At 44.4% G+C, this 14,873-nt stretch overlaps 2 non-coding genes across 2 annotated transcripts; both read left to right on the top strand.

The window, feature by feature from the left end:
• The first annotated feature begins 3,697 nt into the window (after window positions 1–3,697).
• Trnas-aga (transfer RNA serine (anticodon AGA)) lies at window positions 3,698–3,779 on the top strand. Its single transcript has one exon. It is a non-coding gene; the product is annotated as a tRNA-Ser (tRNA).
• Window positions 3,780–6,662: 2,883 nt separating this feature from the next.
• Window positions 6,663–6,744, top strand: Trnas-aga (transfer RNA serine (anticodon AGA)). Its single transcript has one exon. It is a non-coding gene; the product is annotated as a tRNA-Ser (tRNA).
• The last annotated feature ends 8,129 nt before the right edge of the window (window positions 6,745–14,873 follow it).

Genomic DNA, 14,873 nt, shown 5'->3' with positions numbered 1-14,873 from the left:
CGGCTGGCCGGAGTGTGTGCTGAATGTACTGGCGGTTTTGGTTCCGCCGTGTACCGTGTGCTGACAATCATGCCCGGTTCCGGCTCACCGTAAATTTGCATCCTCCCTGCATGTGCCCGTGCGGACGCGTCCAGAATTGCATTTTCCCGGTGGATTGTGCATACGGCGGATCTTCCCCCATCGTATACATACACAAACTTACGACCGTGCCGTCCCGCATAATATCCTTGTGGCGTTTGCCCGTGCGAGTCCTTTGTGTTCACGGCGACGAAACACATCCGGAAGGCTAGTGTGTGAGTGTACGTGCGTGAGATGAGGATGAGCGCGTGAGTGAGTGAGCATGATCCCAAAATCTACTCGGTTGTTCACACTGTTACCTTCATTGGCAATACGTACCCGGTGGAAAATATGCATCTTTCCAGCGTACCTCACACACTTCAGACGCTTTTCCTATTGCTGGGTCCATCGTTTCAAAACAGCTAAATATTCGTATCGAACACGTTTCATTTCACCACACAGCATCGCCCGACAGCCCACGCTGCCCGTCTGAGAAGATTTGATCTCGCTGGCGCAAAAGAGAGCGTACGAGCGAGAGTGAGAACTACGGTAGATATATCTGCGGACATGAGGTTAAATCCGAGCTTCGTGTGATATTTCATCCGGCACAGTGAAGTTGACTTGATTTGCAGTCGTTTCACGTTTACGGCTTTGGCCCTCTTCTGCTTCCCAACCCTGCGCGCCATTTCCTTGTACTTCATCGGACCTTTTTGAAGTTTCTTCTTTGAATCATATTTATTTTACTTCGCAATAAAAGCAAGAACGGTGAAGCAGGATGCTGATATGGAAAAGTTCGTCATCGATGGGAAATAAAGCACAGCGTATTACTTTCCGGGCGTATTACAATGGTTATTAAACTTTGTATTACAAAACTACCTCACCGTTTGCACAGTTTTCGTGTTGATGAATATTATCATTTATAAGCGCGGCTGCTTTTCACCATTAGCAAATAAAACACAATTTAATCAATCTCATCCTGTGCTTTGTTTGTTCTTCCTTGCCGGTTACCCACTCCGTTCGCAACGCAAGCTCCACGTACCGTCGTTTGGCGGCTTTTTGACGCCGAAATTGTCATAAAATTTGCCAACAGTGAACCATTAAATCGTGTAGGCGTTTCTCTTTGTGTGTGTGTGTGTACTAGTGTTTGTCCGCTTTGGAATTATTTCATTCAACTTTTTGTCCTCTTTTATGTTCTGTTTCGGATTTTATGAAATTGTGTCATGTTAGCATGAGCATTCGCGGGGGGTGGGGAGATGTTTAAGTTTAATTATGGTGTTTTGATGTTTGGCCTTCATAAAGGTCAAAAAGCAATATTTTGTACAATTATTACACATTTCAAACACATCGGATGCACACGTGGGACACAGTGTCAAAAACGCTGTTTCTTAAGGCAAACACAAAGTGACTAGAATAATTGATTCCGTAATTAAATGCAAAACAAAGGAGAAAAAAATAAGTTAGCGCAAATACCGTAATAAGAAGCTGAACTGAACATTGATGTTAATATGCTCACAAATCTCCTTAATTTACCGCTCGATCTGTTGATAATGAGACAAGAGCATCGAGTCACTTAAAACGATGTCTGAACCCGATAACAGCGTAAAGAAAACCAATTAAATAATCAATCGGAATGGATAATGGGGCAACTTTGCCAACAACAAAAAAAAACACACACTAGGCTGCCACGAGGTTTGTTTGCGGAGTTGGTCGATCGGAATCCTCACCGGAAGATGGCCGCGGTAAAACAGAAATGTGCGATCGGTAGAACATAAAAGCCAAATCAACCGACGGAGGGTGATATAAATAATTACCCACCTTCCAAAAAACAGAAAAAAAATATCATAATAAAACACAGGGCGCCTACTTGGCAGGGCAAACCCAAGGAAAATGAGCCGATTATACGCGTCCTCTTTCTCTCGCTTTTTATATCTCTCTCACACACACACACTGACAAGCCGAAAGTTCGTTCCAAGCATTCTATTGCAAGGACAGCGTAAATGGTGAGAGCGAAAAGGATAAGCGAATGGACAACGGGCCGGAGCAGATACAACCGCCGGAACTAGACGAAGAACAATTTTTCCGGCCCTGTGCTTTTAAATCAAATTTACCGATATGGTATTTTGGTTTAACAAAATCAATAAGTGATTTATTGATTAAGTGTCTTCATTGCTTTGGTTTGATTAACCGAGTAAAGGATATCACGCCAAAACGGGTATTTGTCGCTACAATGTACAAAGAAGCGGAGAGCCATTGTAGCCACCTCAACAATTCGTTTTTAATCCTGTGGAATCTTCTGTCAAAACCGAGATAACAATCTGTGTTACATCAATAATACCCCTCCGAGTAACTTCAAAAGAGCCATTCACACAGTTCGCATCCACTCGGATCGCCTCTTCAAACAGTTCATCAGTGAGAAGCGAACATTGGTCCGCTTTCGGTTCGGAACCGATTTACTCAATCGTACCCGCACACGCATATTGTGTGCCGAAATTGTCTTTTGTTCGGTCAACCATATCCGCGCCGTTCGCATTAATTTATCAATTCTAAGCGCCAAAGTGTAAACTTATGGACCCCAACGTTCTACCAAACATCGAAAACTTCAACGCTATCGCGGGTCGCTCGCTCGGTTGCTGCTGTAGCACTGTGCACATTATTCACCATTCCTCCTTCTCATTCCTCTGCCCATTCAACCTTTTCGGTGCGGAAAATAGGGAAGCCTGTGGCATTCGGGTGACCGTAACGTAATCACTTCCAATTTTACTGCCCACCCTTCTGCATCCCTTCCGTTAGGGATCCCTTAGTAACCCACCAATCTCTCTTTCACTCCCTTTCTCGCTCTCTCTCTCTTTCTCTTTCTCTCTCTCGTTTCATTTAAGGGTGGTTTTCAATCCGAAACAAACACCCCTAGTACCCCGGAACGTTGTGCGCTGGCTGCCACTTGCGCGTTTGTTTGCTTGCCGTGTGCCATGGGTGCGAACGAAACACACAACCATTCACAATCTCACTCTCTCCTCACACTTACGCCACACGACGGTAAATCGAAGCGATTCGAGCAAGAGAATCGATGTTCTTGCTCTGCCTGTACGACTGCAAGAACGACGCGTTTTGGCCAACGACCGACCGGCCGACCTGCCGACCTAACCAAGTTCAGGCCCCATGTCTTCTTCTCTGAATATCTTCCACATCCCGAACCAATGCGTATCCGTCCACTTCCTAACCAGATACACCTTTTTCCTGGAACATCTATTCGGCTATCACACGTTTGCTTTCGAGAGTAAAAACTGGCAAGGCGGCGGTTGTGGTAGAAGGGATTGAAAAGTGTAGGTTTTTGCTGATATAGTTACATAAATACCACGAGAAGAGTGTAGTGAGTGCAGCAGCAAACCAACCATCAACAGATTCACACAAACACGCTAACGATTAGCACGTCAGAGCAATATTAAAGTTATTTAATATTAATAAGGTAGGATTCAAAATAATTATTTCTATTCCATTTTGCAATGCCAGACGTTTACTCGCAAGTAAGCTCATGTAATACTGAAAACAATATAATAATATACGCATTAAAATTACTAATTGCCAATTTTAAAGGCTGCAGCTTCCCACACCTGTACAAATCTGCGAGATCGAAATTCGACATGCAGTCGTGGCCGAGCGGTTAAGGCGTCTGACTAGAAATCAGATTCCCTCTGGGAGCGTAGGTTCGAATCCTACCGACTGCGTTTTTATGTGTATCAGAGGGATGAACCTCTCCGGTAGTTTCTTGTTTTCTACTCCTTCCCTTCCTTTAACTGAACTGTGAAATGTGTGAGATTATAAAAGAAAAAGAAGTATTTTGCTCAAAAATCATTATCAACTTTTCATAATTTCACATCGTGTTCAATTATAAACAACCCCTCCACAACGACATACACCCAACTACGCCTGCTTCTTCTACCCCCTGTCCAGAAGAAAACTACTCTTCCTGAAAGACATGTCCCTTGCCAAAACAAACACATGCGTCCGCGCGTTGTGTAGTGTGGTGGCCAACTCCGCTCGCCTGCCTTCTTCGATGCGATCGAAATAAAATAAGGAAAATTCAGAAAAAATACCCTTAAACTTTCTCTCTCTTTTTCGACTTCTCTCGGTGGCTCTCTGTCTGAATCTCTTCCATTAAACAGTGCGGGTAGTGGTGGTGTTATTTTGCTTCGCTGTTGAAAGGAAAAAAACGGAGCAGCATAAAGTCATAGTAGGCGCAAAAAGCGGCGTTGCTTACTTTTGCTTGGCAGCACATGCCCATAATCACGCACACACACACCACACCGCTGTTGTTGTGCTGAACGTAGTCACGAAGCAATGGAACGAACCACTCGCAACAGTGCCGTCAAGAAAACCCTCCACAACACACCCCTGCCCGGACACTTTTCTCCTTCTCATTTGCTTAACGATTACGTGACCTACCGAAATTATGTGACTTCGTGGCAATAAATGGTGTTTGCGTGGTGTTTGTGCCCCGTTTTTCGGTTGGATCTGTTTTGCTTCCCCGACTATGGAGAACGGAGGAACAGCAAAAAAGACACACTACATCATCCCCTGCTAGCGCTTCATCTACGTAAGTCAGTTCTTCTGATAATGCGCCTTTTCGTGGTTTGATTTTCAAGTGATTAGCTTACACACCTGTGCGGGGCGGCGCGCTTCTTCAGAGTACAGTTTTTCGCCATCCAAAATGGAAATGAAGCAAGCGAAAGTTTGTGTCGATTTCGTTGGTTTCGCTCGGCGGTTGTGTAGTAGAAGTAGCATAATGCCGGAACGTTGCAGCGTTCCAATCAACATTTGCCACTGCTCCTAAACGGAGAGCAGTAAACGAGACGGAAGTGTGTCTCAGATGCGCACAGATCATCATCGAAGTTTCCCCTTCCCGTAGTTGTTTTGGCTGATTATCAAGCGGTGGTGTGTTTTATTGGAACTTAATTTGCAGCGAGTGTAGCGTCCAACACTGAGCCACAGGCACCCGCTTCGCACACCACCACCGTACGCAGCCAGTACTCGCCGACCGTCCTTTATCTCGATGTCTCCGGAAGGGCATCACCACCTGCTGTTGCTGCTGCTAGACGTTCCGACTTGACGCGACGTTCCGTACGCACTTGAACCCCCTGAGTACGGGTGGTGCATAAACACGCATACACACGCACACTTTATGAACGACTTTTGCCACATACAAAGCAGGCTACCTCCGTGGGGTTTGTTGTCTTATCTTGGCGAATGCGCTTCTTCATCCAAACTTTCCCTTCGAACGGACAGTGTGATGTGGGGATCCACTGCATATTTTAGTCGTTTTTTGAACATTTTGTACGCTTTTCATAGTTTATGGGGCTGTGCTTGCTAGATCTATGAGTCTTTCCAATCACTTTTCTAACTAGAAGATTGAGTATTAATGGCCCTGAGTATTCGTGTCTGGGTTCAGTTGTTTTTTTTTTCAGTAACAAGTCAAAACTTTTGAGTAACTGAGGTAGTTTGTTGATTACTAACAGGTAAAATTTTTCACTGACCCCATTTTCAACCCCATTCATAAACTGTAGAAATGTGAAGACTACAGATAAAGAAAACCTTGAACTACAATATCGCATACTATATTTAGGTACATGATAAAGCTCGACAATACCTTTCATTACAAAGCTTGATGAATTTTGCAATAACACGGAGTCAAGAATTGTATCTTTTGTTTCTAAAACCTGCAAAAGAAGATAAATTAAAATAAAATTATATCACTTCAACATTCTAGAAAATTAAGATATTCGTACTGCTACAGTTGAATACATTGAATGAAATTATGTTTAATACGACTTGCTTGGTTTCATTAGCTAAAGATTTGACTGTCTAGCATGAAACCGTTCGGCGAATCAAAGATGCTTTTTTTATGAATTGAAGCAATTATCGATTATCGATTGAAGGTTTCAGTCCGGAACAGAAAATGGGTGAGAACAAATCAAAATACCGATATGTTAAGAAGCGGACTAGAATCTGGCCCCATTTTCACCGCCACTGCAATTGATGACATTTTAAAAGATTGTATAACCGGAGAAGGAAAATACGAACACTTTGCATGGACATCTGAAAAAAAAAAACCTAAGGCAAATTCGGTTTTTTCCATTCCCCAAGACACTTCTTCCCTTTATGGTGATTTAATTACGCAGCATCGAGTATAGAACGCAGAGCGCGTACAGGAACTTCTTTGGTTCGTGCGTATTCTTCCACACTTAAAAGCCAGGCTCTGTCCTTTGTGTGTGTATATACCACACTGCGGAGCGTCGTTATGCCGCGTTGACGTAACATCAACGTCACCTTCATCGGGCGCGTCATCGTTGTTCGGTTCGCAAAACATCGCGCACACAGCGGAAAGGCCGTGTTCAACAACATGCCGTGGAAGATTTAGCGAACTGAGGAAAAAACAACAACGCACACACAGGAACGGTTCAGGGGGATGTTGGAAGGGGTGCGGTTGGGTGGTTTGTTGCCATGGGTGACACGGTGTGAAGTGAAGCGAAGAAAAACATAAAGCAGGAAAAGTTTTGGGCAAAGTATCGGCCAATAGGTTTTGTAAACGTTTGTACCGCACCCCGGCAAGAGCAGTCGTGGCCGAGCGGTTAAGGCGTCTGACTAGAAATCAGATTCCCTCTGGGAGCGTAGGTTCGAATCCTACCGGCTGCGCACTTTTTTACTCCTTTTTTTCCACGTCACCACGTGCAATATATGCATTCATTCTTCAGGATTTTATTATCCCTCCAATTTTATGTCATTAGAACACTCAATAAATTTTCTTGATTTGATTGCTGTACAACTACACAACCAAACCAATTGTCAGCTGTTAAGCATGTGCAGGAGCTCTTTTCACAATTCTTATCGAACAAACACACGTTCAACCATTACGATTTATTCCAAAAACTGTAGCCTGTAGTTATTATCAAAAAAGTAACGGGGACAAAGAAACCACACATTTGCGAGTGTCGCGGTTGTGGTCGGTCAGACACAGGTGGACTACTTTTCGCACACTTCTCGTACACCTCGCTCGCCCATCATAATCCAACGTCTTTCGGTGCTGCTGTCACCCGAAAGAGTTGCACCAAGAGTTGCCGGTATCGCGTCAAGCCCTTTGTGTGCCCCTTTTGTGTCGATGGGGACCATTACTATCATTTGCTGTGCCTGCTTGTTTTGCGTGATTAAAACCCAAACTTAGCGCAACTGCCAGCAAGCATAAGCAGCGCGCACTAACGCGAAACACCCGGCTGGACGGTGGAAGTCGGCGGGTGGTAGGGCAATGAGGAGAGAAACCGGACGGCCAGACGAAACAGACGGCACACACAAAAGCATAAGCTCTCTCGGGGCGAAGCACACACAAGGGCATCGCGCGCGTTCAGCAATGAACGGTCGCGTCTCCCACACACACACACACACACCCGCTTACCTGCTGCATTCGACAACTTGTGTACGGGTTTCCCATTTCTGCACGGTCCCGAAATGCAGCGAAACGAAACAAGTGTGGTGCTTGCGGGACGGGAAGGTGTGCGGGATGGAGCACGCGAATTCCGTCACCCACGAGCAGGAATTCCCCTTCACGCACACACAAACACACGCGCGCGCTCGGATCAGCCTCGAATCACCTGCACGCGAGAAGAAGGAACCGGGCCCGCAAGAGGAAGCAAAACGAGGTGTCGAAGAAAATCGCTCAGCTGGTTTCGGTTTCACTGCGAGCGCTGCTTGTGTTAGTGTTTCACGCACGCACACACACACTTTCATAACCACCGGCAGCCGTTTCGCTGTGTGCGTGGTGAGTGCCCTCGCCTCGCACGGTGTGTGCGTGCACGAGCGGTGCGCTCAGCTGATTTCCCTTCGTGAGTCGCTCATGGGATTTCGCTGAGTGGCTTCTCGCAGTGCGAGACTGTGTTGTCCGAGCAACGCAAGTAGCAATAGCAACAGCAGCAGTAGCAACAGCACGATTTACGAGTATTTATCACCACCCTGTTTCATCCCCCTACACGCCCTTGTAACACCCTCTTCTACCGTGCAAGCCTATTTCCTTTTCATGCAAGGAAGGTTTTTTTGTCTCTCTCTCTTAAACGCTTCACTCTCTTTCACACTGTCTGTGCTGCTTTTGGTGTTCGTCTAATGCAACGTGCGCGTCGAGGGCCACCGACAACCGATCCGTTGCTGTTGCAACCGCCACTGTACCAGCATTCACCTTCGATTCCACCGTGCGTGTGTGTGTGTATGTGTGTGTATGTGTGCTGCCAAACATCTACCAGACGGCATAAATCGCGACAAACCGCAAACTAACCTCAGTAGAGCAAGCAAAACAACGGCCCAATTGATACAGATGATGAAATTGGCAGAAATGATTGGGTTATGAAGTTGTGCTTATTAACACAGCACCTAAACACCCTTTTTCTGATAGGGAAAACCCTCCCCCTCTCGCACTGCTTCCTACCCCTTTGCCTTGATGGTTGGGTCGCAGATAACGGAAGGATGTGTGAGAAAAAGAGGAAAAACAACGCCAAACAAATTTACCCCATCAAAAAACGCTTCATAATGGGTGGGTGGGTGGTTCAAGCGGTTTGCAAAGGGTGGTGGGTGGTAAGATAAGTTAGACGCCGGTATTCGCTCCCTTCTTTCTATTGTTTCGTTTACTCCAATCGTCGTTCTCTTTTTGCCTTCCCTCCCGTCAAATGACACCGTTTTCAATTGTGCTGTCTTTCCCCTATTGCTCTACCTTTACCGTTTTCCTCATCTCTTTCACACCCTGTGCAGTGGGTTTCGCTCTTTCTCACTCACTTCTCTTCATTCATAGCATTTCGCTCTCGTTTCGTGCATCCAAGAGCACACAGCGTGGTGCGCACTTTTAATAGCTTCTCTCTCGCTCTCTCTTGCTCTGACATTCTCATACAACCCTCTTTTCTTAGTTACAAATCACCCCCATTCGCATCCCTCCCCGCTACAACAACAGCCTCGTTTACCCCCGGTGTCACCGTAACTTTGTAACTTTCACCTTCACCTCGTTGTTCTTCGGTCGCGCGCACACACTGATACTAAGGCTGCGTGTCTCCCCACTTGAAGGGCGCATTGCAAGGGGGAAGGGGGAGAGGGGGGGGGGGGGGGGGGGTTCGTAAGTAGGAGCTGCGGTGTATAAGGAACCGTCGTTTTGCGGGGAGGTGACGATGACAAATAACGGATCACGAAGGCGCATGGATGGCAGTGGGGTGGAAACGATGGATGCGGTGAGTAGGTTTCAGAAAATTTTCATTAATTTTCGTCCCCACCGTTCACTACACTCTCCGCATTAATCTTGGCCGTGCGGAGATAGATTCCGTTTCTATTACTACTGCACACATTGTTACTACTACTACTGCTATCACCACTAACACCAGCCCCGGTAGTAGCTGTAGCGGTAAACACACGGCACGGCAACGGCAACAGGAGGTGATGGTGACGGAATTGCCCTTCGGAAAAGGAAAAATTCGTTTCAAGGGTCGATGGCGATTGCAAAACGTTGTAAAGTGCGGCAAAAAGGCGTCTTGTTTGGTTTACCTTCGCTTCGGAGTTTCGGTTAGCAATCGCGCTGAACATGTCGCGCTATCTTTCGTGTGCAGTGCGAGTTACTGCTTAACCGTAGTAGACTGTGAAGCAATTGACAGTTGTAGTAGTGAGTAAGAATCGCTCCACGGCGTCAAACGGAGATATTTTATGTAATATGCCGGGTAATTTTATTCAAAATAAATGTTCACAATATTACACGATGTTCACCCCGTACAACACACAAGACTATCGATGTATAAAAAAACCCCCCGTTTTGCCTTTAACGCTTTATAGGAGCCGGAATCAACTGTTCTAGCGGACGATTCACGCACCCGTCAAAAACCTAAGACGCACCAAAGCACAGCAGTAACTTCATAAACGCTGACAAGGGCCCATCATCATCATCATCGGAAGCCACCGCCGGCTTTTCCCATCGTAAAACGGCACAGAAAGACACCATAAAGCGTAACGGTGCACGCGAGTATGATTTTACGATTTTCATCGCACTTTTATATCGCTGCTCTTCACGGACACACCGGCCAACACACCGTCCGCGGACCCGAGCGCCCAACCTGGCGATGGTTGAAATCTTTCACTGTATCAAACAACTTCACCTTCTTCGTCTGTAGATAATTAAAACAAATCGGTTCTAATGGGTATAGAAGTGATTAATATTCGAAATGCTTTTTCTCAACCCCGTACAAAGAGTGCCAGCCCTGCTGGGCTGGCGAATATTTTCACTGCTTTGCTAAAATAAACTAATGAGACTCGCCATTACAAGGCTTTGATTAAGATAGCAAGGAAACGGGTTTATCAAACATAATTCAATCTGCCAGAACCGCTTAAAAATTGAAGACATTTTTGATTTCATCGCCATGACGGTTTTATTGTAAAGCGTCAGCATCGAACAATAGCGCTTTAAATTAGATTTATGTAACAACTTGGTGATTTTTCCATGTATCTAAATATAAAATATTTACAATTACAATGTTAATCAAAAATAGAGGATGCGTTTTAAGTCACTGTTTATAGATAGAACACTTAAACAACATCTATTCATAATAGAAGGGAAGAGTATTGCTACAGGTTTTTCATTCGCTCATTCTAAAACCAACATTGGCCGGAATCATACTCTAAGCTAAGCTTCTTTTTTTTTTGCTTACATTTTGACGTTTCCAGGTTTATCCGCCCTAATGAAAGCAGCTAACCCAAGCTCGACAAATGTCATAACGAAGAATTTTGCTAGCTGCTCTGAGCCAAGTTAGGCCATGTTTCCCGTGTGCGAAAAATGTAAACAATTTTTTTTAACAATAAACAACTGAAAAAGGATTATATTAATAATCAGACTTGTATATTATTTTAAATGAATTGAAATTAAAATAAAATTTCTAAACTTTAATCGATTTTTCTCATATTGTAGTTAACAAAAATGATCCCTTGTGTCATTCTTTATGTCAAAATGCTACGTCCTTTACGAATCTGTACAGAATGATACAGCCCGGTACCTGGATTTTTGACAGATACAGGCTTAAAGCTTAAACTTTCTAGCGTAGAGTATGATCTGCCCCAATCTACGAACTATTGATGTGGACAAGATATCGACAGTAGCTTTGAAGTCCGACTTTATTTAAAAAGGAATACTGGAACTGTAGAAAAGGGATGGATGCATAGACCCACAAATTCTAATTATTCTACAGTTTATCTTAAATTTGAGACTTATAAAACCCGACTTTGTCACACACACGATAGAGTGAACTGTTCTAAAAGTGGGCGCTTTGTCGAAATTATTGAAGAATATCTTCGGATCTAAATATTCCAGAATGGAACTATGCATGATGTGCAACTATTCGTGTTAGTATATTGTAACTAAATTGTAGCCAGATTCCACTTGTAAGAGATCCAGTTCACAATAGATTCTATGATCGAAGATAGTTCTTCTTGTGTACTACAAAAAAGTGGATCCCATTAGTAAGCCTGAACCTTACCTATTGGGAATAAAACATTTCGTAGAACAGTACAAACTACATTAAGCATAATCATGAAAAAGAGATTTAATTAATTATCTTTAAGATAAACACCCACATTAGGGGTAATATCCTTTTTGATCTGTAAAGCCTCAATAGTGGCTGGAAAGGATTATTTTCCCCCGTCTTGACACCTTGCCTTACTGTTGGACGGCCTTACAAATATATTCCACCGAAACCATATTTAATCTCCCCAAAAATACGCTCCATTCAGCATTTCTAACATCCCAATCATCATGCTTGTTTGCTTAGCCACGGTTCAGATGCAAAGCAGTTTGCTTTCCTACATCTCGCCCCGCTTACGGTTGTGTACGATGGATAATATTCATGAGGCCTTTTTCGGAACGGAACCGTCACGATTACACGATCCGAACAGAACGGAACACCCGAAAAGAACGCCAAGCAAACAACAATCAACAGTGGGAACAATAACACAACACTTTGATGGACAAGAGTGACCTCCATTTGGGCTCATCTGCTCACCGGAGAGAGCTACAGTGCAGCGCACAGTGAGCATAGCAAAGCTGGGGATGAATGATACACACGCAGTCTCATTGATCGACGCAATTTTGTACGCTTTCCTTCAACGGTGGACCAACTTACCGGCACATGGAACCCGCCGGGCGGGGGGGGGAATGCGGGAAAGAAAACCTTATGGGAAGATTAGTGATGAAAAATTGTTGTTCCAGTTCCACAAACAGTTCTTGGGGTGGAAAGCGCTTCCATCTTAAGCGTACGCCAGTATACACACTGCCGCCTTATTGGGAGGACGAATGCGTGACGAATGTCTGGCAAGAGGCAAACCGAAAAGCCAAAGTAAGAAGTCATTTCTTGTTGCTTTGGAAGGCTTTTGCTTTATTGCACCACAACGAATAAAATCCCAATTCAAACCCCATCACCCCATCGAACGATCGATTCCGTTCCGATTGTGTGGACAGACATTAAGGAATGTTTGGCTCATCCACCCAGCCCCAACCACACACGGTGAACGATCCCACGATCCAATCGACCGATGGCAGGTGCGCGCGTTGGGTTGGTGTTCCCCCAGGGGGAGGGGTGAGTGTTGAAAAATGATCAACGATCAACGGCCAGCTAACATCGATGGGAAAAACATCTCAAGTATGCCGCACGGCTTTGTTGGGCTTCCAGAAGGCTACAGACATGGTCCAGGCAGGGTCCAGGGTTGGTACATGGTTCAAGAATTTCATTGATCTTACTCTATGTTACACCTTCATCCACGCAAACGCACACACGTACGTGCGCTTTGGTTTCGGCTTAACACAGCCCGGATGGTTCCAGGAATTTTCCCGACCAACCACCTTCGTCCGTCCGCATGGGACGCACATCAAATTCTGGAATCGGATGTTACAAACACACACGATTGAAACACATTCTTGCTGATTACTTTTTCACTTTCCGTTCATCCAAGGGTCGTGAAAATGTGAGCCCACTGGAGAAGATTAATTATTTTGCTGGGTTTAATTTTAAGAGCCCTGTTTTAATGGCAGACTTGTTTTCCAAATTAGATCTACGAATTTGGTTTTGGTTTGGTTTGTTTATTACGATTCGGAAAGCCTTGGGAAGAATGCCTTACATACATAAATTACTAAGAAATTGCATGTACGATTTACATGATAACCTGTCATTCAGGGTAGATTGTTCGAGACTGTTTTTGTAATTATTAGTAAATAAAACAGAAAATTGAGGGATGTTGTTAATATTTTTATGACGATTTTTGAGGTTTTTAATTCCATACTCTTTCGACATTGCTTGAAATACATTTGTAAGTCAATTTAATAATGTAATGCTATTTTAACATAAGTTTTAAACAAATATGACAATAATACCTCTTGTACAACTCACATATCAAATACAAATCTCGTTTTTAATATTCCAATTACCTCATTTACGCACATTAATTCACATTTTCGATGAGCAAATTCAAAATCATTTCGTCATCACTCTAGTTCAACCCTTTCTACTGAATTCTCTGCCCTAATCCCATTCATTAAAGGCTGGTGTAATGACCATGTGTTAAAGGGATTCTACTGCACACACACACACACACAAATACACGCTTTACTTGATGCACTGGACCACCCAACGAAGCAGGGATTCAATATGGAAGGATGCGTGTGCACGACTCACATCACCAGAACCGTTCCGAATGGGTAAAGGTATCCGATTGCCCCGCTGCTAGCTGGTGCTAGCTGGAAAACAGTGCTAAATGGCGATAAAATCTTTTGTCTTTTCCATACCTTACCGATTGGCCGAAAAAAAAATTCAACCTCGGCTTTCATCGTCGACAAAACGGAGTTCGCCCGCCAAAAACAGCAATAGGGATCGAACAAATGGCAATAAAACCTAATACATAAAGGGGGATATTAACGTCGCTGGAAGAAAGAGAAGATGAAAAAAGCCTACAATCAAGCGACAGAAAACAACTGAAAAAAAAACACACACACAAACGTATCGAAGCTGACTAAAAACGGCGCGTAATAAGCAAACGGAACAGCAACAGCATGTAAAATGGCATTAAGAAATGGAGCCGAAAAAGTAATAAAACCAAAAGCATATAGAAACGTTTTGAGCGCAGAGGAATCAACAAAAGTGGGAACGAAGTAACGTACAAGCAAAGGCGAAAACAAAGGCGAAACAAATGTTTGAAAAGAGGACGAATACATTCGATTAGAGAATGAAGCGTTTAGCGTAGGCTGCGTAGGCTGGTGAGCGAGTGTGAGGTGAGCGTGAGCTGAAGGTGAGTTGCGTGAATCTCGATGGGTGCGTGAAACGATCCAGATCGAGATCTCAGCAGACGCAGGACAGAAAGGGTACAAGGGGGCAGTTGTTGCCTTCTTCGTTCCTTCCTTCGTCGGAGCAAGATTAATTTCTTCGAACTAATCGAAAGATGGATGGAAACGCCGCCGACGGACTGGCCGGAAAGAAAAAAAAAGGTGCCCAAAGAACGAACGAATGGGACGAGTAGGGAGAGAAGATTAAAAGATCGCGCGCCCAAAGCGTGCACACATATGCCATAGGGGATGACGGCGATGTGAATGACCCCGTTGGATTCGGAGACGGTGTGATCCTGTCGTTGCACTGCACGTCCTTCTTGGGTCCTTCTTGCAGCGATTAAAGACTACAGCATAAAGCGAAAAGGAAAGAACACAGGAGGGGAGGATTTTTTGTTGATGTTTTGGACTCTACTCAGACCTACCGACAGGAACATGAGGGTCCCTTCTGCCA

The sequence above is a fragment of the Anopheles marshallii genome, chromosome 2, assembly GCF_943734725.1.
Source record: "Anopheles marshallii chromosome 2, idAnoMarsDA_429_01, whole genome shotgun sequence".
NCBI lineage: Eukaryota > Metazoa > Arthropoda > Insecta > Diptera > Culicidae > Anopheles > Anopheles marshallii.
This window is presented reverse-complemented; position numbering and strand designations above follow the sequence as displayed.